At 44.1% G+C, this 20,963-nt stretch overlaps 1 pseudogene across 1 annotated transcript in view; it reads right to left on the bottom strand.

The window, feature by feature from the left end:
- Positions 1-19,635, bottom strand: part of LOC308276140 (disintegrin and metalloproteinase domain-containing protein 17-like) — a 32,150-nt pseudogene extending 12,515 nt beyond the window's left edge. The window contains exon 1 of the transcript in view: positions 19,541-19,635. The product of the transcript in view is annotated as a disintegrin and metalloproteinase domain-containing protein 17-like (transcript). The remainder of the gene's footprint in view (positions 1-19,540) is intronic.
- Positions 19,636-20,963: the final 1,328 nt, after the last annotated feature.

Below are 20,963 nucleotides of genomic sequence, written 5' to 3'. Positions count from 1 at the left end.
GAGAGAGAGAGAGAGAGAGAGAGAGAGAGAGAGAAACTGACCAATGTTGCTGAGCTTGGCCTGTAATCTTCCTGTTTCAGCTTCCCAAGTACTGGAATTATAGGCAGGTGTCACTATACCCAGTTGGCTTTGGCTTTAAAGACCATCTACTTCCTTATTTTACTGATGGACAATTAAATCTTGTAGAGTTAGGTACATATTTGACAGGTTTTAGAGCTTAACTAGAATTCAGGAAAGAGGAGACAGGGTAAAGTTTGTGTTTGTGAAGAATTTACGGAGAGCCTAGAGTTTGCCTTAATTAGCCTCAGTCCTTATAACAATCCGCTGTTATAGGCAGATCCGCGTTCCTGCTTTCTCCCTCGGTTTACTGAGGCATCAGTGACAAACAACACTGTCTAAGTTTAAGACGCACGATGTGATTTGTGTGTGTGTGTGTGTGTGTGTGTGTGTGTGTGTGTGTGGTACTGAGGGTGGAACCCAGGGGCATTCTACCTCCGAACTACACGGTAGTCCTATTTTTTATTCATTATTATTATTATTATTATTATTATTATTATTATTATTTTGGTGGTACTGGGGTTCCTGGAAGCCCTTCTACCTCCAGGATACACTCCCAGACCTATTTTTACATTTTTATTTGGAAACAGGGTCTCCTAAGCTGGCTTCGAACCTGTGCGATCCTCCTGTCTCCGCCTCCCAAGCGCGGGGATTACAAGCGTGCGCCACCACGCCCGGCCTATTCATCATTATTTTGAAACAGGGTCTCACTGAGTGGCTGAGGCCTCACTAAGTAGCTGAGGCTGTCCTCAAACTGCGATCCTTCTGTCTCAGCCTCCCGAATGCTGGGATTACAAGCGTGCGCCACCAGGCTGGGCTCACACTGTGATGTTTTGATGCGCAAATATATTGCAAAATGATTAGTCCAGCTGGTTAACACCCCTGTCACCTCACCAAATTACCAGCCTTTGTTCTGTTTTGTTTTCCGGTGAGAACACAGATTATTTATTTATTTATTTATTATTTATTTATTTATTTTTTTTGGTGGTACTGGGGTTCCTGGAAGCCCTTCTACCTCCGGGCTACACTCCCAGACCTATTTTTACATTTTTATTTGGAAACAGGGTCTCCTAAACCAGCACGCGTGGCTGGCTTCGAACCTGCGCGATCCTCCTGTCTCTGCCTCCCAAGCGCGGGGATTACAAGCGTGCGCCACCACGCCCGGCCAACACAGATTATTTAAAAGCTAGGATAAGAGGTCTGCTTTAAGGCAGTAAGCACAATCGCAGTGCTGCAGAGCCGGCATCGCTCCCCATTTACAGAACCATGTCCTCGGCCCACACCAAAGCTCTGCGCTCCTCAGACAGCAGCTCGTCAAGGCCCTGCTCTCCTACGCTCTGTTTCATGAATTTGCCTATTCTAGGTGCCCAACATAACCGTAATAAAAAAAACTTGTCCTTTCCTGTCTGCCTTATTTCACTTAGCATAATGTTTACACGTTTCCAAATTTTGATTGCATGTATCAAAATTTCACTCATTCTCATGGCTGAATACATTCCATACCGTGTACCGTTTAAGCATTCATCTGTCAAGGGACGATTGAATTGTTTTTACCTTTGCTAACGTGAGTCATGCGGCTATGAACCCTGGGGACGAACACCTGCAAGGTGGTTTTATAATACTCTTAGTGGCAGTGATGGTGCATATTTTCATCTAAAAGTTTTTCATAGATATTCCTGCAGGTTTGTCCTTTCTAGTAAATCTAAAAATATTTTAGCAAGATTCTTTTCTCTAATCTCAAATGATTGGAGTTTTCTTTTACATCATGTTGAACTTATCCATGAACATTGGTAGAACTGATGTTTTTTATTTTATGTTTTGAAGATTTAAAAGAGTTTATTAAAAAGATAGGAATACAGAAGACGGTTATAGCCCCATGCCATTCAGGAGTGGCATGGTGGGGGTGTTTCAAATGAATTCACTGTGAACTGATGTTTTTTTACATTTAGACTTCCACTCAGGTAGTGGGACCTGCCTTTCTGTTTTCCAGGCTTAACCAGTCATTCCACCAGGAGAGCTCTGAGCTTGTTTAGTATATAGGTCCTCTGCATTTTTTGGTGAAGGCTATTTTTAGGTACGTTATAATTTTATGGTTATTTTGAATGGGATGGTTTCCATTTTACTTTGTGTTTTTATTGTTCACTGTTGGAATGCCATTAATTGTTGTATATTAACTTTTTACTAGCCACACTTCTGACGATGGCTGTGTGATCTTTCTAAACTGTTGGTATTTTTAGTTCTACTGCGTTTGGAGTTTTCTTCCCATGGATTGCTTTTGTGTTTACAAGCTCTGTACCTAATGGGAAGAGAATCTGTGGTGAAGGACTGAGTTATGGCTACATCTCCATGTATGGGGAGTAGCACCATTTACCTTATAGACAGCTGAGCCGGGCGTGGTGGCGCACGCTTGTCATCCCAGCATTTGGGAGGCTGAGACCGGAGGATTGTGGTTCGCGGACAGCCTCAGCTACTTAGTGAGGTCCTCTGCATGCAACTCAGTGAGACCTGGTTTCAAAATAAAGAATAAAAATTAGGGCAGAGGGTGTAACTCAGAGGTCGAGTGCCCCAGGGTTCCATCCCCAGACCTGAAAAAAAAAAAAAAAAAAAAAAAAAAGATAGCTGAGCTGGTTGTGGCGACACACACCTGTAATCTCAGTACCTGGGAGGCTAAAACTGGAGGATTGCAGGTTCAAGGCCAGCCTCAGCAACTTAATGACACCCTGCTTCAAAATAAAAAAAATTAAAAAGTACTGGGGGTGTAACTTGGAGGTAGAATGCCCCTGGATTCAATCAGAAGAAGAAGAAGAGGAGGAGGAGGAGGAGGAGGAGGAGGAGGAAGAGGAGGGACATCAACAGCAGAGAGTCAGTGAGATATAGCATTAAATTTCAAGCTGATTATTTTTCTGTGCCTTATTGTAATACATTCTATTTAATTAATTAATTAACTAATTAATTTGTGAGTCTGGGGATGGAACCCAGAGGCATTCGACCTCCGAGCTATACCCCCTGTGCCAAGACTTTGCTGCCCACTCCATCTCGGCATCTACATGTGTGAGAATCCATGTTGTCATCGGCAATTAGCCCCGAGAGAGGGCATCGTCTCCGGCCAAAAAACTCCTCCACTCTTAGATATTCTTTCATAACTATTATTCTTTTAACTTTCCACATGAAATTGCTCCGGTGGAAAAAAGATCAGGACTGTGAGTGAAAACTGAATCCATGTCCTTCCAGTAAACTTTCAGCCTTGCTCAAATGGTAATTAAATGAGCCTTGTTCAAATGGTAATTAGAAGCAGCATTCCAGTCCACCTTCGACCTTCAATACAGCGACACCACCTGGTTAAAAATAGCTATGTCAAAACAAAGGACAGATAAAATAGATGTGTAAAGATGAAAAGAAAGAAAATATGGTGAGAATAAGAAAGTATTTTGTATGAAGAAGAGCTTATCCTGAGATTGGCCCGAATGGGAAAGAGAGAATTAGGGTAATCAGAAAAGAAAAGAAAGTTGCAGAAGGTTAGTGATAGGAATATGGATTATTAAAAGAAGGAAAATGCTCAGCTGCTAGAGAAATATATCTGACAACTAAATCTAAAGACTTCATGTTATTTTTTGGTGTTTACCTGCTAAACTGTGTCATGAGTTTGTTTAAGTTTTCAGACAGCGGATAGTATTGCAGACAAAATCCAGCAGACATTCATCGAAATTCCCTAGATCATCATGAAGGAACACGGATTTTCCTTAAGATAACTATATGAAAGCTGGAATCTCGGACTTCGTCCCCCATTATATATAAAGGAGGACATTGGACTAAGCCCTAGGAATGAAAACTCTTAAATTAAACTGGATTCTTCGAGTGATCTTAAAAACTAAATTCTTCAAGTGATTTTGGGTGTGACTTTTAGCCAAATAGAAGCCTCTGCAGCTGCAAGGCCAAAGGGGGCTGGGCTACCGAGCACAAGACCCACCTGAGATAATTGGACTGATTTCAAACACAAAGACCTGGGATATCCCAGGTCTTTATTTTTGTCTTGTTCAGGGTTGGTAATCTGCATGTGTATCTCTCTTTTGTACCTTGGGTGTTTTGCACTTCTTTTTACTAGAAATTCACTGGGAGAGGGAAAAATATAAAAAATCTTGTGTCCAAAATAAAGTGTTCGATTGCACAAGAAGCATCGATCCATGTCAGGTTCTTTTTAAAAGCGCCGATCATAGGATTCTTTTCCTAGGAAAGAACCGCTACAGATAAGAATCTGTAGAAAATCACTCTATCCTTCCCCACCTTTACTGAGACCCTCGACCGCGAGCAAACTCGCGCCCCATTGGACTAGCTGGCTTTCGGCACCCCTGCCCTATTTTTTATTCTTTATTTTGAAATAGGGTCTCACTAAGTTCAGAGGGCCTAAGTAGTTGGGGCTGGCCACGAACCGAGATCCTCTGATCTCAGCCTCCCGAACCCTGGGGTTACAAGCGTGCGCCACCACGCCTGGCTGCAGTATATTCTAAAATCTAGCATGTTAGTAGGAAAGTTGAGCTGTGGTAAGGCCAGTGTATCAGGAAATGATGGCCATTGGAAGGATAGTTTATTACAGGTCCCAAGAGATGTGGGCATGCCATGCATGGGGGGCAGGGAAGCCACAGGGCTGCTGGCGAGGCAGGGGAAGTGGAGGTAGCTGTGGCCAGGAGCCTAGGATGTGTCTGTGGGGAGGTGCGAGTAGGTTCAGGATTGGCCAGTTTGAGTCACGTTGCCAGGTCTGAGCCATGGGGATTGTCTCTGCCTGTCTGGAATCTGGCTCTGAGGGGATTGGGGAAGGAGAAGAGTGGTCTGGAGTGTGGGGTCCTAGAAAGGAGGCTGGTGGAGGGAGGTGTGGACGGATACTCGCTGTTAAGTCAGAGACACGAAGGGAAGCAGGAGACCAGGGTGAGATGACTCAGGTGTATTACTGGGCCGTCCGGAATAAGGCATGCCTATACCTGGGCATGGTGGTGCACGCCTGTAATCTCAGTACTTAGGAGGCTGAGACAGGAGGATTCCAGGTTCGAGGACAGCCTCAGCAAGTAGTGACACTCTAATTAAGCTAGTGAGACTCTGTTTCAAAATAAAAATAATATAGGGTTGGAGTGTACTCAGAGATCAAATGCCTCTGGGTCCAGTTCCCAGTATCAAAACCAGCTAACCAGCCAACAAGCCAACCAACCAACCAGTCAACCAACCAACCAACCAACCAACCAACCAACCAACCAACCAACCAACAAACCAACCAACCAAACAACATAAGGAATGTCTAGTATTTCTCAAAAATACTAAGGAGGGGTATGGCCATCATGAGGTATAGAGGGTCACGACACCTTATGGAAAACGATGCCTTTGAGGTTGGAGGAGTGGGGGCACCCATAGTTATGATGGCAGCAGTTTTAAAATTTTGACGGTTTGGAAACTTTAGGGAGGGGCTCAAGTTCCTAAAGAAGAGCTTCTTTACAAAAGTGATTTTTAGAACTTTTAAGGGTCATGGTTTTAGATTTGGGGAATCTGATAAAAATGCATTGTCCCTCAATAAAAACGCACCATATTTTAGATATCACTTCAGGAGCTCAACAAAGCTCTGCAGCCCATCTATTGATGCCAGTCCATGAACATTGGCAACATATCTCTGTCTTAGAAGTCATGGTAAAAGAAGTGAAAGTAATGTGTTTTATTTATTTATTTATTTTTGTGGTACTGGGAACAAAACCCAGGGTCACTTTACCTCTGAGCTATATCATTAGCCATATTTTGTTCTCTTATTTTGAAACAATCTTTTTAACTTGGGGAAGGCCTCACTAAGTTGCTGAGGCTGGCCGCAAATCTGCAGTCCTCCTGTCTTAGTCTCCCAAGTACTGAGATTACAGGGATGCCCCACCATGGGCAACTGATGTTTTCTTTAAATTGACCATGACGTATTTTGTCTAATTATCCATCTTGAGTAGCATCACATGTTAACTGAGATAACTACTTTTCAAGAATTAACTGTCTTAGTTGGGTCCTTCCCAAGAATGCCGTACAAAATGAGGTCCATTTAAAATGATAGAAATAAATCTTTTATTATAAATGCCAGAACACTTTTCTAGTGTCTGTTATAAGGGCTGATGGTTTCTCCCTACAACCAGTCAAGTTAAGGACTCAACCCAAACCCTTATTTCTATCTAAAAATGTGTGCTGTGCCAGAGAATCTGGTACTTGTTGGGTGTGGCGGCACATGCCTGTAATCCTACTACTAGGGAGGCTGAGCCAGAATGATTGCAGATTCAAAGCCAGCATCAGCAACTTAGTGAGGCTTGCATCAATTTGGTGAGATCCTGTTTCCAAATAAAAACAATAAAATAGGGATAGGGATGTAGCTCAGAGGTAGAATGACCCTGGGTTCAATTCTCAGCAGCGTGCGCGTGCGCACACACACACACACACACACACACACACACACACACACCAAACACAAAAATAAAAGCAAAAAAAAAACACCTGGTTCTTTTCAGTTATGAGAAAAATAAAATGGAAGAAATATAGTCATTGCCCAGACAAAGATTGGCTAGAGAATTTATTCAGTAATGGAATGTCTATTATTTATGGTAGGGTCCTAGACCAAACCTGGGTTTATGCTAGTGAGGTGACTCATGGTGGGCCCTAGTTTTAGGACAGCTGAATGGTTTTAGTCCAACCTGTAGGGAAGAGAGTCCGATGGAGCTCAAATTCAATCAAGCAGCCAATGATTCAATCAGCCACGCTTATGTAATCAAAGCTCTGGGATTCCCAGTTGGTGAACACTCTGAAGACCCAGAAGAGTGGTGTGTCTTGATTCTATGACATGGAGAGGACATGGGGTTCCACTCTTGGGATTCCCAGACCTCACCCTACAAGTCTTGATTTTTATCCTTTACAATAAAACTCCAGACATAAATATGACATTTTTTCTGAGTGCTACGACTTGTCCTATTGAATTATTATACTTTAGTGGCTGGTAGGAATCTACAGGTATTTACCTAGTTGGGCAGATGCACAGGCGGCCTGGACCCTGGAGTTTGTAGCTGCTATGTAAAGTGAGGGGTGTATGCAGGTCTGCGCCCTCAACCTGTGAAGCCTGCATCTAACATCAGAACGGCATTAAGAAAGGGGTTCAGATGGGTCTAAGGACGTTCCTGGAAGTTCACTGAAACTGTATATTTGAGAAGTGTTGAGTGGTCTAGATCTAAGAGATGTGGGCTAAGTGTGTGTGTGTGTGTGTGTGTGTGTGTGTGTGTGTGATTGAATTCAGGAGCATTATATCTCTGAGTTACACATCCGGTCCTATTTTATTTTTTATTTTGAAACAGGGTCACTAAGTTGTTGAGGCTGTCTTCAAATCTGCGATTCTCCTGTCTCAGCTCCCCAAGTACTGGGACTACAGGTGTGCGCCACTACGCCTGCTTTGCACTAAATATCTTTATCCTGAAATCTTATCTGGTTGTGTGGTTCTGAGCTCCTGTAGCCAGTATTTTTCCTAGCAAAAAGATTTATTATTTTTTGTTAAAGGTTTCAATAATTCAGTATCTAAAATTGGTAGTAAGTTTATGTCAAGTGAACATCAGAAGTGTCTGCAAGTGGAAGAGGTCTCTATAGTAATTTTGAAAGGGCCAGAAAGATTCACGAAGCACTTATTAGAAAAATTCATGAGGCAAAGTAGAAAGATGGTGCTTGATTTTAAATATAACAGAGTTGTCACAGATCTCTTGCTATTTACATGCCATTCCCTTGATGTTTGCCAGTAATTCTTATAATGAAACGGGTGCCCTTTAAAAACACTGACCCTCTAAAAAAATTCAAAGACATCTCATGACTTCAGCATTTGAAACTTCAAACAGGAAAACAAATGTCCAATTATTTTAGACTCAAAATAGAGAACTAAAGAACAAGTCTATTAAATTAACTGATAGGCATTATTTCCTCCGTGTAACAAGCAGAAATAAGGCTATTACCCGGGATGTTTTCCTGTGCCTGAAACCCTAATGTCAGGCCACAAGTCATTTCAAAAACTCCAACATGGAATATGTCTTTCGTATGTTTGAGTACTGGCTGAATACAAGGCAATAAAGAAACACAGAACCCATGGAGAAGACAGAATCTCTAGCAACAGCCACGAATGCTTGGGCGGCTCTGCCAAATATATGAAGTTAGAGAAGTTTCCCCTCTCGCCATTTTAGCCCAGGTACAGTCCTCTGTCTTTTTAGCTGCCCAGTGCTGCAGAACCATCCAGGAAGACCAGAGCTTTCTACCCAGACTACCTCCCTCTCCAGCATCCTTCCTCCCCCATCAAAAAGTAGCTCTCACCTAGGCATGGTGTCACACGCCTTTAATCCTATTTCTTGGGAGGCTGAGACAGGAGGATCGCAGGTTCAAGGCCAGCCTCAGCAACTTAGTGAGGCTCTCAGTAGCTGATTGAGACCCTATTTCAAACAAAAAAAAATTTAAAAAGAGGCTGGAGGTGAGGCTCTAAGGTAAAATGTCTCTGGGTTCCATCGCCAGCACACATGCATGCACACACACACACATGCATACACATGGCTTTCAGCTGGACATGGTGGTACGTGCTGAGACAGGAGGATTACAGGCTCAAGGGCAGCCTCGGCAATTCAGTGATACCCTCAGCATGACCCTTTTACAAAATCAAAAACTTAAAGAAAGGTGGTGGCGCACGCTCGTCATCCCAGCCTTTTGGAGGCGGAGACAGGAGGATCACGGCTCACAGACAGCTTCAGCTACTTAGTGAGGCCCTTTGCAACTCAGTGAGACCCTGTTTCAAAATAAAGAATAAAAAACCGGACTGAGGGTGTAGCTTGGAGGTAGAATGCTTCTGGGTTTCCTCTCTAATACCACACACAAAAAAGCACCTGTAATAGACCTCTATCAAAACACATCTTAAAACTCTACCAGGCATCTGGGTGTGGTGGCGCACGCACACTTGTAATCCCCGCGCTTGGGAGGCTGAGACACGAGAATCTCACAGGTTCAAAGCCGGCCTCAGCTACTTAGTGAGGCTCTCAGCAACTTAGTGAGACCCTGTTTCCAAATAAAATATACAGTGAGTCTGGGAGTATAGCCCGGAGTTAGAAAAGCCCCTGAGTTTCACTCCCAGTACCACCAACAAAACAAAACAAAACACTTTACCAGACAATATTTGGGGAGGTTGAGAAAGGAGGATTGCAGATTTGAGGCCAGCCTTAGAAACTTACCAAGACTCTCAGCAACTTAGCGAGACCCTGTTTCAAAATAAAATATAAAATAGGCAAAGGGCCTCACTAAGTAGCCGAGGCTGTCTGTGACACCCCGATTTTCCTGTCTCAGCCTCCCAAGTATTGGGATTACAAGTGTATACCACCATGCCCACCCAGCTCTGTTAATTTATTTTCATTTTATTTTATTTTTATTTTTTTGCGGTACTGGGGATTGAACCAGGGGTATTCTAAGATACACCTCCAGTCCTATTTTTTATTCTTTATTTTGAAACAGGGTCTCACTAAGTTGTGGAGGGCTTCACTAAGTAGCTGGGACTGTCCGCGAACCGGGATCCTCTGGTCTCAGGCTCCAGGATGCTGGGATTACAAGCGTGCGCCACCACGCCTGGCCGTTAATTCATTTTAAAACAGACTTACAAGGTTACTGCATCCTGGCTGTGGTCCTCCTGTCTCGGCCTCACAAGTATTGGGATTGCAGGTTTACACTACCACACCTGACCTGAATATTTAGATTTTATAGTATATACATTTTGAATATAGTATATTCAAAATCATCCTGAGTAGGTGGTTATTTTAACGTGATTATCTTACCACTGTTTAATCTACAAAGAAACCAACATTTTTGGAGATAACAAGGGTAATCCATTGACACTCTCAAAATAATCTCATAAAGTGGGTATGAGATTTTTCTCATAAAATGAGAAAAATAAGTTTCGAAGAGGTCAGATAACTTGTCCAAAAGCAACCATAGAGAAAACTTAATGGAACGGGGCGTCATATATGAACTTGTCAGATCTCCCTAAACCCAAGGAAGCGCCGGCTGTACGCACCGAAGAGGAACCCCAGCAGCTTCCCAGCTGGAACCACGTAACCATGGCGACAGGAAAGGCAATCAAGCTCCCTTCCACTTCCATTTCTCACCAAATGCTTGACTCATTACATCTGTGGAACTTTGTTATTTCTGAGGAAGGGTGATACTGCTCCGAGAAGAATAATTTGGGCTGGGGTGTAGCTGAGGGGTAGAACACTTGTCCAGTATGTGTGAGGCCCGGAGTTTGATACAGACCACTGAAAAAGAAAAAAAAAACTTTATTAGAAACATCTTTAAATGGGGCAAGGTGACACACGCCTGTAATCCTAGTACTTGGGAGGCTGAGACAGGAGGATCTCAGATTTGAGGCCAGCTTCTGCAATTTAGTGAAACTCTTAGCAGCCTAGTGAGACCCTCTTTCAAAACTAAAAATAAGATCCAGGAGGGTGGCGCACGCTTGCAATCCCAGCATTCGGGAGGCCGAGACAGGAGGATTGGGGTTCGTGGACAACCTCAGTTACTTAGTGAGACCCTTTGCAACTCAGTGAGACCCTATTTCAAAATAAAGAATAAAAAAAGAGGGCTGGGGGTAGAATGACCCTGGGTTCCATCCCCAGTAGCACAAAATATCCCCTAATAATAATAATGATAATAATAATAATAATATTAGAAGGGTAGAGGGCTGTAGCTTGGAGGCAGAATGCTCTTCAATCTGCAGTAGCAACACACACACACACACACACACAAAAAAAAAAAAAAAAAAAAAAAAAAACAAGCAGACTACAACAAAAGCAATTTTTTAGCCGGGCGTGGTGGCGCACGCTTGTAATCCCCACCTTGGGAGACTGAGACAGGAGGATCGCACAGGTTCAAAGCCAGCCTCAGCCACTTAGTGAGGCTCTCAGCAACTTAGTGAGACCCTGTTTCCAAATAAAGTATAAAACAGGTCTGGGAGTATAGCCCGGAGGTAGAAAGCCTCTGGGTTCCACCTCCAGTACCACCAAAAAAAGAAAAAGAAAAAAGGAAACCCTGTTTCCAAATAAAATATAAAATAGGTCTGGGAGTGTAGCTCAGAGGTAGAATGTCCGTGGGTTCAATACTCAATAACACACACACACACACACACACACACACACACACACACACTGTCTTGAATTTACCGGAAAAAAATTCCTCAAATGACTAAAAACTTGGATGGCTGAATGTCTATTTATTTCACTGAAGTTACCAGAAATTATGAAAGTTTTGCATATTTGAATTTATAACAGTAAAAATCCACTCTACGTAATCATATGAAACAAATCTGAGTATTTCCCTCGCCCACATGTTTCCCCACAGAATTTCCCATTGCTTTCTCCTATTTTCCCCACACGGGCTGAATTCCCAGGTAGCTTCCTGCCTGCTGTCTCAGATTTCGATGCCTAGGGGTCCAGGGACTTGGAAGATGTCAGGTTGTTTGCTATTATTCTAATAACTGTTCGGTTAAATGAAAGCTTCATGAATTTGTATATTGAAAAGGAGGTTTGTTCCTTCTGCAGTAAAAGCTTTCTGTTTAATTATTAATTTGACTGTTATTCCTGGCAAATCTTAGCTATAAATAAATGTTTTCAAAATATCATCCACACCACCTACCACTAAGGAATTTTTGTTTCATAGTGGTAGATCTGTTATCTATGAAATGGCTGATTGAGTAAGTAGTATTTAACCATGAAGAAATACTATTCATGTAATTTAAATTTAAATGATAGTTTCTTCGTGATTTTGGGAAGCCTGGGAGCCAAAAATACAATTTAGATAAAACTTGTGATCTCTTACCTTCAATTGGGTGATCAAAGATATTGCTGATTATTCTTGTGCTAGTCAGCTCTCTTTCACTATTAAAAAACCCTAGATAAACAACCTTTAATGAGAATAGACTTATTTTGGCTCATTGTTTTGGTGGCTTCAGTCCAGATTGGTTAGTCCTGTTGTTTTGGGCGTGTGTCAGGACAGCCCATCATGGCAGCAGCATGTGTGGGGGAAGCTTCTCTCCTCAAGGCTGAAAGCAGGAGAAAAAGAAGAAGAGGTCAAGTCCCTCTGTCCCCTGGAGGGCACACCCCAGGGCCCTGAAACCCTCCACTGGGCCTCACCTCTCAGAAAAGGTGCGGTGGAGCCGCCTGTAATCCCGGTACTCAGGAAGCTGAGATAGGAGGACCTCAGGTTCGAAGACAGCCTCAGCAACATAGGGAGCCTCTCAGCAACCGAGTGAGACCCTGTTTCAAAGCAAGAAATAAGCAAAGGGCTGGGCATGTAGCTCAGAGGCAGAATGCTCCTGAGCTCAGTCCCCAGTACCACGCACACACACAAAGAGTTGGAGATGTAACTCAGTGGTGTAGCGCATCCCTGAGTTTAATCCCCAGTACCAAAGAAGAATGTGTGTAGAACACAGTACATCCCTTTGGGTATATCTTAGTAGTTCTGTGTCCTGTGATTAAAGTCAACCGAAAACTACAAAGACCCCATCCTGGCAGGCCAGTAAGAGCCATCATCGGCTCGGGTTCTGAGTGCGAAGGGGGTGCACAAGGGGCGGTGGGGCAGGGGTTATGAATGCCAGCTACAGCCACGTGCCTGGTGTGGAAACGAGCACTGCAACTGTAAAGAGCGCTTCTTCCTTGTGTTTGGGGTGAATATGCTACTATCTATCTGTCATCTGTCTTTAGCAAACATCTTTGTGCCCCCCACCCCTTGCTTAGTCCTTTACCTTCTACAGCACGATATGTTAAGAAGAGGTAATTTGCATCCAGAAGGAGAATAAATATCACCCAGTATCACCAATATCTTCTTCCAGGGAATGTCCAGTGCAGTCTGAGTTATGTTTTTGGATAGTTACATCATGGTAATCGGAAGTATGGCTTTGTTATTAACCTTATTCAGAGATTGATTATGGGTAACCTGTGTACAGATGCCGCGTTGACGAGGGTGGACAGCAATGGCTAATTTGATGCATCAACATGTCCAGCCTATAGTACTCAGTTATCCAGTCCAGCATCAGTCGGTATGGATCCGACTTGCTAGTAGGATATTTCCTAGATGTGATTAACATTCACAACCAGTTGACTTTAAGCAAAAGAGACTGTGATGATGTGAACGGCCCTCATTCAACAATCGCTAGCCTCCAAGGCAAAACTGGTACTTTCCCAGGGGAGAAAAAATTCTCCCTGAAGACCCAGTGTCAACTCTCACCTATGCGTTCCCAGCATGCCAGTCTGCCTTATGATGGATTTTGAGCCTGCCAGCCCCTACAATTCCACGAGTCTATTTATTTAAAAAAAGTATATTCTTTTTTTTTTGTGTGGTGGTACTGGGGTTCCTGGAAGCCCTTCTACCTCCGGGCTACACTCCCAGACCTATTTTTACATTTTTATTTGGAAACAGGGTCTCCTAAGCCAGCGCGCGCGGCTGGCTTCGAACCTGCGCGATCCTCCTGTCTCTGCCTCCCAAGCGCGGGGATTACAAGCATGCGCCACCACGCCCGGCTAAAAAAATGTATATTCTATCTTTTTTGTGGTACTGGGGATTGAACCCAGGAGCATTCTACCCATGAGCTATACCCCCAGTCCCGTTATATTCTTTATTTTGAAACACCAAGTTCCTGAGGCTGGTCTCAAACCTGCCATCTTCCTGTCTCATCCTCCCAAATACTGGGATTACAAGCGTGCGCCACCATGTTTGTTAAAGATGTTATTTTCCATCTTTAGAGACTCTGGAAAACACTGAGTGACAGCGTAAAAGACCTTTTATCTGTGAAGAGCTAATATTATCTTTAAAATATTGATGATTTTAGCCGGGCGTGGTGGCACACACTTGTAATCCCAGCATTCGGGAGGCTGAGACCGGAGGATCGAAATTCACAGACAGCCTCAGCTACTTAGTGAGGTCCTCTGCAACTCAGTGAGACCCGGTTTCAAAATCAAGAATAAAAAAATACGGTAGGGGGTGTAGCTTGGAGGTCGAATCCCCAGACCCCCCCAAAAAATATTGACAATTTTTTAAGAATCCATCAATTGAAGGGGGTAGAATTAGCCTATTAGATAGACAAATATAAACATACACTAAAAAGTAGCGTATTTCACATGCAATTTGGTCTTTTCCAAAATGATCTTTTCTCTATATATCCAGACTCTGAAGTTCTGGTGAGCCAACTGGTGGTTGGGGCTCACATCGCTCGGAGCTTGTTCTTGGGATGTGAAAAGAACTCTGCTATCCAAGGGTGTATGTCAAGGATGGCAAAGAAACTTCATTGACGCGACAGCTTTGATGGACTTCACATCCTGGAACGCCGCAGTGAGGACGCAGAGCTTGGGCTCAGGAGGAGACGGCGCCACGGCTAGTCACCTGCGTCTGCTCAGGACAGCGAGGAGTGTGATAGCGAGGCGTGTGCCTGTGAGTGCTTGAGATCCTCCTGTTAACTCCCCTCTTGATTTACTTCCCTTCCACCCTAACTATGGGATGTGAGGTCGATCAGAGTCTGGGCTCTGTCTCCTCACAGCTCAACCTTCAGAGCCTGGCACAGTGTCTAGGTTCATACACTATTCAAAAAAATTATATGGGTGTGGTGGTGTGCACCTGTAATCCTAGTACTTGGAAGGCTGAGACAGGAAGACTTCGGGTTCAAGGCAAGTGTGTGCCCCACGCTTGGCAAAAATCCTTCTTTCTGGGTTTATGGTGGTCAGAACGGAGTTGGCTGCTGGGAGCCTGGGGCTCATCCGTGTCAATCACCTGTGCTTTTCCTGCACCTGGAATACCAGGGGCGGTGAGGAGTAAGGTGTGCACTCTCCTTCCAGCTGCCCTCCCCTTGGCATCCAGGATGGGCACCCTCCATGTGTTCAGCACTCGGGTCAGTGGGCCTGGGCCAGAGCGCCCTTCCCCGCAGCCGCGGCCCGGGATTTGAGGTGAGTGCATCCTGGTGTTCAGGAGCTTGGGCTGGCTCCCTGCCTTGCTGTGCTTATGTAATTAGATTTTAGGAAAAAGTTTTTTCCACCCTGTTGGCTCTTCTGATTCAACGACTGCCAACAAACAACAAGGCTGATTTTCCAGAGGATCCATCTTCATGGCCGTGTGGTGCGCACTTAACAACTTTGTCCCGGCTTCGAGCGGTGTCGTGCCTGTAAAACGGAAGAGTCTTGTTAATTTTAATTAATTTACTACTCTAGAAAGCATTCCTCTGTAGCAACGTATTACTGCTTTACTCAGTTTTGAGCGGGATTAGAAATACGTTTAACAGCCAGAAGTAAAATTTTTTACTGAGGTGTAACTTTTGTCTGTGTGTGTGTGGCACTGGGGGTGGAACCCAGGGGCTTTTCTACCTCCGGGCTACACTCCCAGACCTATTTCATACTTTATTTGGAAACAGGGTCTCACTAAGTTGCCGAGGGCCTCACCAAGTAGCTGAGGCTGGCTTCGAACCTGTGTGATCCTCCTGTCTCAGCCTCCCAAGCGCAGGGATTACAAGCGTGCACCACCACACCAGCTTGTAACTTTTTTTTTTTAAATCTATGTGTATATCCACTTAAACATCCCACAGATTGAGGTACAGCACCATTTCAGAGGGCGCCCTCCTGACCCTGCCTGCCAGCATCTCTCTCCTAAAGCTGCTCATGACACCTCTGTTGCTACAGGTCATTAACAGCATGATTTTAGCAACTTTTTAAGACCTGTTTATTTTTCTGTACCTAGCCGTGCATGCGTGAGTGCGTGAGTGCGTGCGTGCGTGTGTGTGTGTATGTGTGTGTGGTCATGAGGACTGAACCTTCTGATTTATACCCCTAGCCACTTTTCTTTATTTATTATGAAACAGTCTACCTAAGTTATCTTGTGCTGACCTTAAGCTTAGCTTCCTCCTGTCTTAGTGTCCCAAATAGCCTCTTACCTGTTTTAATTTCAGCACTCTCCTTTCATCCTCTCTCTCATTTAATTACTTAATTAATTAATTTATTTTGCGGTACTGGGGATGGAACCGAGGGCCATTCTACCTCCGAGCTACACCCCTAGCCCTCTTTTTTAGATTTTATTTTTGAAACGAAGTCTCACTGAGTTGCGAAGGGCCTCGCTAAGTAGCAGAGGCTGTTTGAGAACCCCGATCCTCTAGTCTCAGCCTCCTGGATGCTGGGATTGTAAGTGTGCCCACCACGCTGGCTTCTTTTCTATTTTTTTAATATGCTTCCATTGGTACATCAGAGTCTTACACGGTAATGTAAATCATGTTGACAGGGACGTAGGTGCACACAGCACCAGGGGGCCCCCACTCCACTTCTTCCGCACCCCCCCTCCCCCATACAAGGTACCAAGAATGACATTGGCATTTTCACATATGTACGTAAAGCCATTGGTAATAATTACTGCATTGATCCTCACTCTCCCCTTCTACTAGACCACCTCCCTGGCTCCGGTGAGGGTCCCCTCCATTATCTGGTGTCCCGCTGATATCCCGATTAGCCCCTAGCTTCCACATAGAGAAACACATGACCCTTTACTTTCTGTGACTGGCCCAGCTCACTTAATACAATGTTCTCCGAGTTCTTCCGTTTTCTTGCAAATGACATAATTTTGTTCTTTATTGCTGTGTGGAATTCCATTGTGTGTCATTTCCATCATTTTGGAATCTGTTCATCTGTTGATGGACACCTAGGCTGGCTCCCTACGTTGGCTCTTGTGACTGGTGCTGCTATGAACACGAGTATGCATATATTACTGTAGTCCTCTGAGTTAGGCCCCTTTGGAAAGATACCAGGGGTGGCATAATGAATCATATGGTGGGTCCAGTCCTCGTTTTCTGAGGAATCTCCACATCGATCTCCCTAGAGTCTGCACTGATTTGCAATCCTACGAACAGTACAGAAGAGGTCCAATTTCCCCACAATCTTGCCAACATTTATTGTTTTCTGACTTCTGATGATTGTCCGATTGGGGTTAGATGGAATCAGTGTAGTTTTCTTTCTTTCTTGTGCTTCTGATGGAACCCAGGGCCTTGTACATGCCAGGCAAATACTTTACCACTGAGCTACATGTTCAGTAATTTTTAATTGTTTCTTTGTTTATTTATTTGTTTATTTTGTGGTACTGGGGATGGAACCCAGAGACATTCTACCTCTGAGATACAACCCCAGCCCAATTTTTTTTTTTTTTGCAGGTCTGGGGATGAAACCCGGGGGGTATTCAACCTCTGAGCTATACCCCCTGCCCTATTTTTTTATTCTTTATTTTGAAACAGGGTCTCACTAAGTTGCAGAGGACCTCACTAAGTAGCTGAGGCTGTCCACAAACCGTGATCCTCAGGTCTCAGCCTCCCCAAATGCTGGGATTACAAGCATGCACCACCACGCCTGGCTCCCAGCCCTATTTTTTATTCTTTATTTTAAAAACAGGGTCTCATTGAGTTGCAGAGGGCCTAAGTAGCTGAGGCTGTCTGTGAATTGACAGCGCCTTACTGAGCTGCCCAGTCTAGCCTTGAACTTACAATCCTTCTGCCTCAGCTTCCTGAGTAGCTGGGATCGCAGGCAGCTTGGTGTGGCTTCCAGGAAAGGTGGTTCATACCCTACATGACCTTTGGGGAAAGTCTAAGAGAAATCCAGTTCCAGTAGCATGACATTTAATTTCTACTTCTTCTTCATACTTTAACTGTTCATCTTCTGGGCAGAAGGAGCAAATGTATATATATGTTTGCATATATGTATAATTGTGTGTGTATATATATACATTTGTGTGTGTATATATATACATTTGTGTATATATATATATATATATATATATATATAGAGAGAGAGAGAGAGAGAGAGAGAGAGAGAGGGAGAGAGAGAGGGAGGGAGATTGTTATAGAAAGTCTCATTTGTTCTACATTTCTCTATTGTGGGATGGAGAGAGGAGTACAGATAAAAATCTGTTAGGAGAGTAATTTTTGCAAGCCAAGAACATCTTTTGTAAGTGCCGTGATTACGACACAATTTGCAAGCCTGCCACGGCTCACGATTGTGCCCACCCTGAGGTAATGGCCCAGCACTTCTCATGTGTGGCCATGGTGGACCTGCAGAGCCCGTCTGCTTCCACTGGGGTATTTGCTAGAGGTTTCGAGAAATAGCCGTGGCAGTCGTGAGCATCTGCAGGTATTTTCTGAATGAGGGCGCAAGTGGACACATAGAGGGTGTGACTTACGGAGCCCAAGAGACAACCTGGAAAAATGCATTTGATTTTGGTCCTTTGACTGAATACTGGGGATTGGACCCAGGGACATTCTACCCCTGGGCTACACCCTCAGCCCTGTTTTATTTGTTTATTTATTTTGTGGTAGTGGGGGTGGACCCCAGGGGCCTTCTACTTCCAGGCTATGCCCCTTGCCCTATTTAGCTTTTTAATTTTGAAACAAGGTCTCACTAGGTTGATGAGAATCTCCCGATTTGCTCAGACTATCCTCAAACCTGCAATCTTCCTGTCTCAGCCTCCCAAGCACTGAGATTACAGGCACGTACCACCATGCCTGGTGACTATAAAGTATTTTTTACTCCAAAAGTTTAGTTGTTTTATTTTTTTTTTAATTTTTTTATTGGTGCATTGTAGTCATGCATCCTAATGGGGTACAAGATGGTGGAGGCGTACACGCACACATCACTCAGCCCTCCCCCAATTCCTACCCCATTCCCTCCCCCTCCCTCTTTCTCATGTTTGGCTTAGTGATGGACTCTGGACTATAAACTCTTTCTTGTGGTATTGGAGATGGAATCCAGGGGCATTCTACCATCGAGCAACACCCCCAGCCCTATTTTTTATTTTTTGTTTTGAAACAAGGTCTCACTGAGTTGCAGGGGTCCTCACTAAGTAGCTGAGGTTGTCCACGAACCCGGATCCTTCTTTCTCAGCCTCTCAAATGCTGGGATTACAAGCGTGCGCCACCACGTCTGGCTTAGACTATAAACTTTTTTATGAGGAAGAATTTATAAGTCTCATGCTTCTTGTATAACTCAACCAACACACAGTAGTTTATTTTTAAAAATAGAAATATGAGAGTTTATTTTGAGCAGAGAAAGATAGAGGACAGGTGTCCGAGAGAGAGAGAGAGAGAGAGAGAGAGAGAGAGAGAGAGAGAGACTTTGAAGCTCTTGGGAAATGAGCTTTTAAACTTTCCTGAGGGTTTCTATCTGTTATTTTATGATTGGTCAGAATTGGGTTGGGGGAGCCAGTGACTTTTGCACAATTTTGATTCTTAATCTAATTTAGAATTAAGAATCAACTTCCTGGCACTCACTGTCTCCCACCTTCCCGCTCACCTCCCCAACCTCACAGACAGGGAGATGCAAATGGTCCTTGTCCTTCCTAATCCCAGGCCCTCTGCCCTGCCTCTGTTCCCCCGTGAAGTGATGCTAACTGCTCTTAGGCAAATGGAGAGATGACTGCTCACTGCTTCCGGCTGGTAGGGGGCGCTGTCGCGGCCGTGCAGTTTAGCATCTCAGGGGATGGGTGATCTAGAGGACTGTGGAAGAAGGAATTCTTCATGGGACGATTTGTTTTCATAACCATCTGGAGCTGGGGGGCTGGAGGAAACTGGTGATCCTGGCTCAGTCAATCAATTGAGGTGGTCTAGTGGGCACCTACATCCAAAACGGATACATTAGTACCTTGCACAATAACACATGATGTTTCTGATTGACACATATTTACTGAAGTTCTCATTTTTGACTTGGCTTCAGATGTGACAGATCTATCCGCTAGGAAATATTGCTCTGAAAGTTCTGGTTTCTCTATGAGCAGCTAAGTATCGCTTACTATATTTAGATTTTAAGGTAATTCTGGGTTCCTTAGCTTAAGAGACAGGATAATTGTTTTACCTTTTGGGTGGTGGACTTTTTCCAGTGTAAAAATATACCCAGTATTAGGTCCTCTTAAAAGGGACTCATAAGCCAGGCATGATAGCAAATAACTGTAACCCTAGTACCCGAGAGGCTGAGACAGGAGGATCACAGATTCCAGGCCAGCCTCGGCAATTTAGTGAAGCTCTCGGCAACTTACTGAGTCCCTGTTTCAAAATAAAAAATTAAATAGGGTTGGGCATGATGGCACACGATTGTAATCTCAGAACTTGGGAGGGTAAGACAAGAGGATTGCATTTTTGTGGACAGCCTCAGATACTTAGTGAGGCCCTCGGCAACTTTGTGAGACCTTGTTTCAAAAATAAAGAATACAAATTAGGGCTGCGGGTATAGCTCAAAGGTAGAATGGCCTTGGGTTCTATCCCCAGTACTGCAAAATACATAAATACATAAAAATAAAATAGGACTGGGGTGGAGTTTAGAGTTAGAATGGCCCCATTATCAAAACAAAACAAAACAGCCGGGCGTGGTGGCGCACACTTGTCATCCCCGCGCTTGGGAGGCGGAGACAGGAGGATCGCTCAGGTTCGAAGCCAGCCGCTGGCGTAAGAGACCCTGTTTCAAAAATATAAAATAGGTCTGGGAGCGTAGCCCGGAGGTAGAAGGGCTTCCAGGAACCCCAGTACCACACACACAAAAAAAAAAGAATAAAAAAACAAAAATCAGGCTGGGGGTGTAGCTTGGAGGTAGAATGCCCCTGGGTTCCATCCCCTGTACTATGACCTCCCCCCCCCAAAAAGACAAAAACCAAACCAAATCAAAACAAAACATCCCACGCAGACAAACAAACAAACAAACAAACCAGATAAGCTGGGCATAGAGCTGCACACCTGTAGTCCCAGTACTTAGGAGGCTGAGATGGAGGATTGTGGGTTCAAGGCTATCATGCAATAAATAGGGCTGGGGTGTAGCTGGGAGGTGAAGTGCCCTTGGTCTCAGCTCCCAATAAAACAC

The sequence above is a fragment of the Muscardinus avellanarius genome (genome assembly GCF_963383645.1).
Source record: "Muscardinus avellanarius genome assembly, chromosome: 17".
In the NCBI taxonomy this organism is placed as follows: Eukaryota; Metazoa; Chordata; class Mammalia; order Rodentia; family Gliridae; genus Muscardinus; species Muscardinus avellanarius.
Note: the sequence above shows the minus strand (reverse complement) of the source record. Positions and strands in the feature narration are given on the sequence as shown.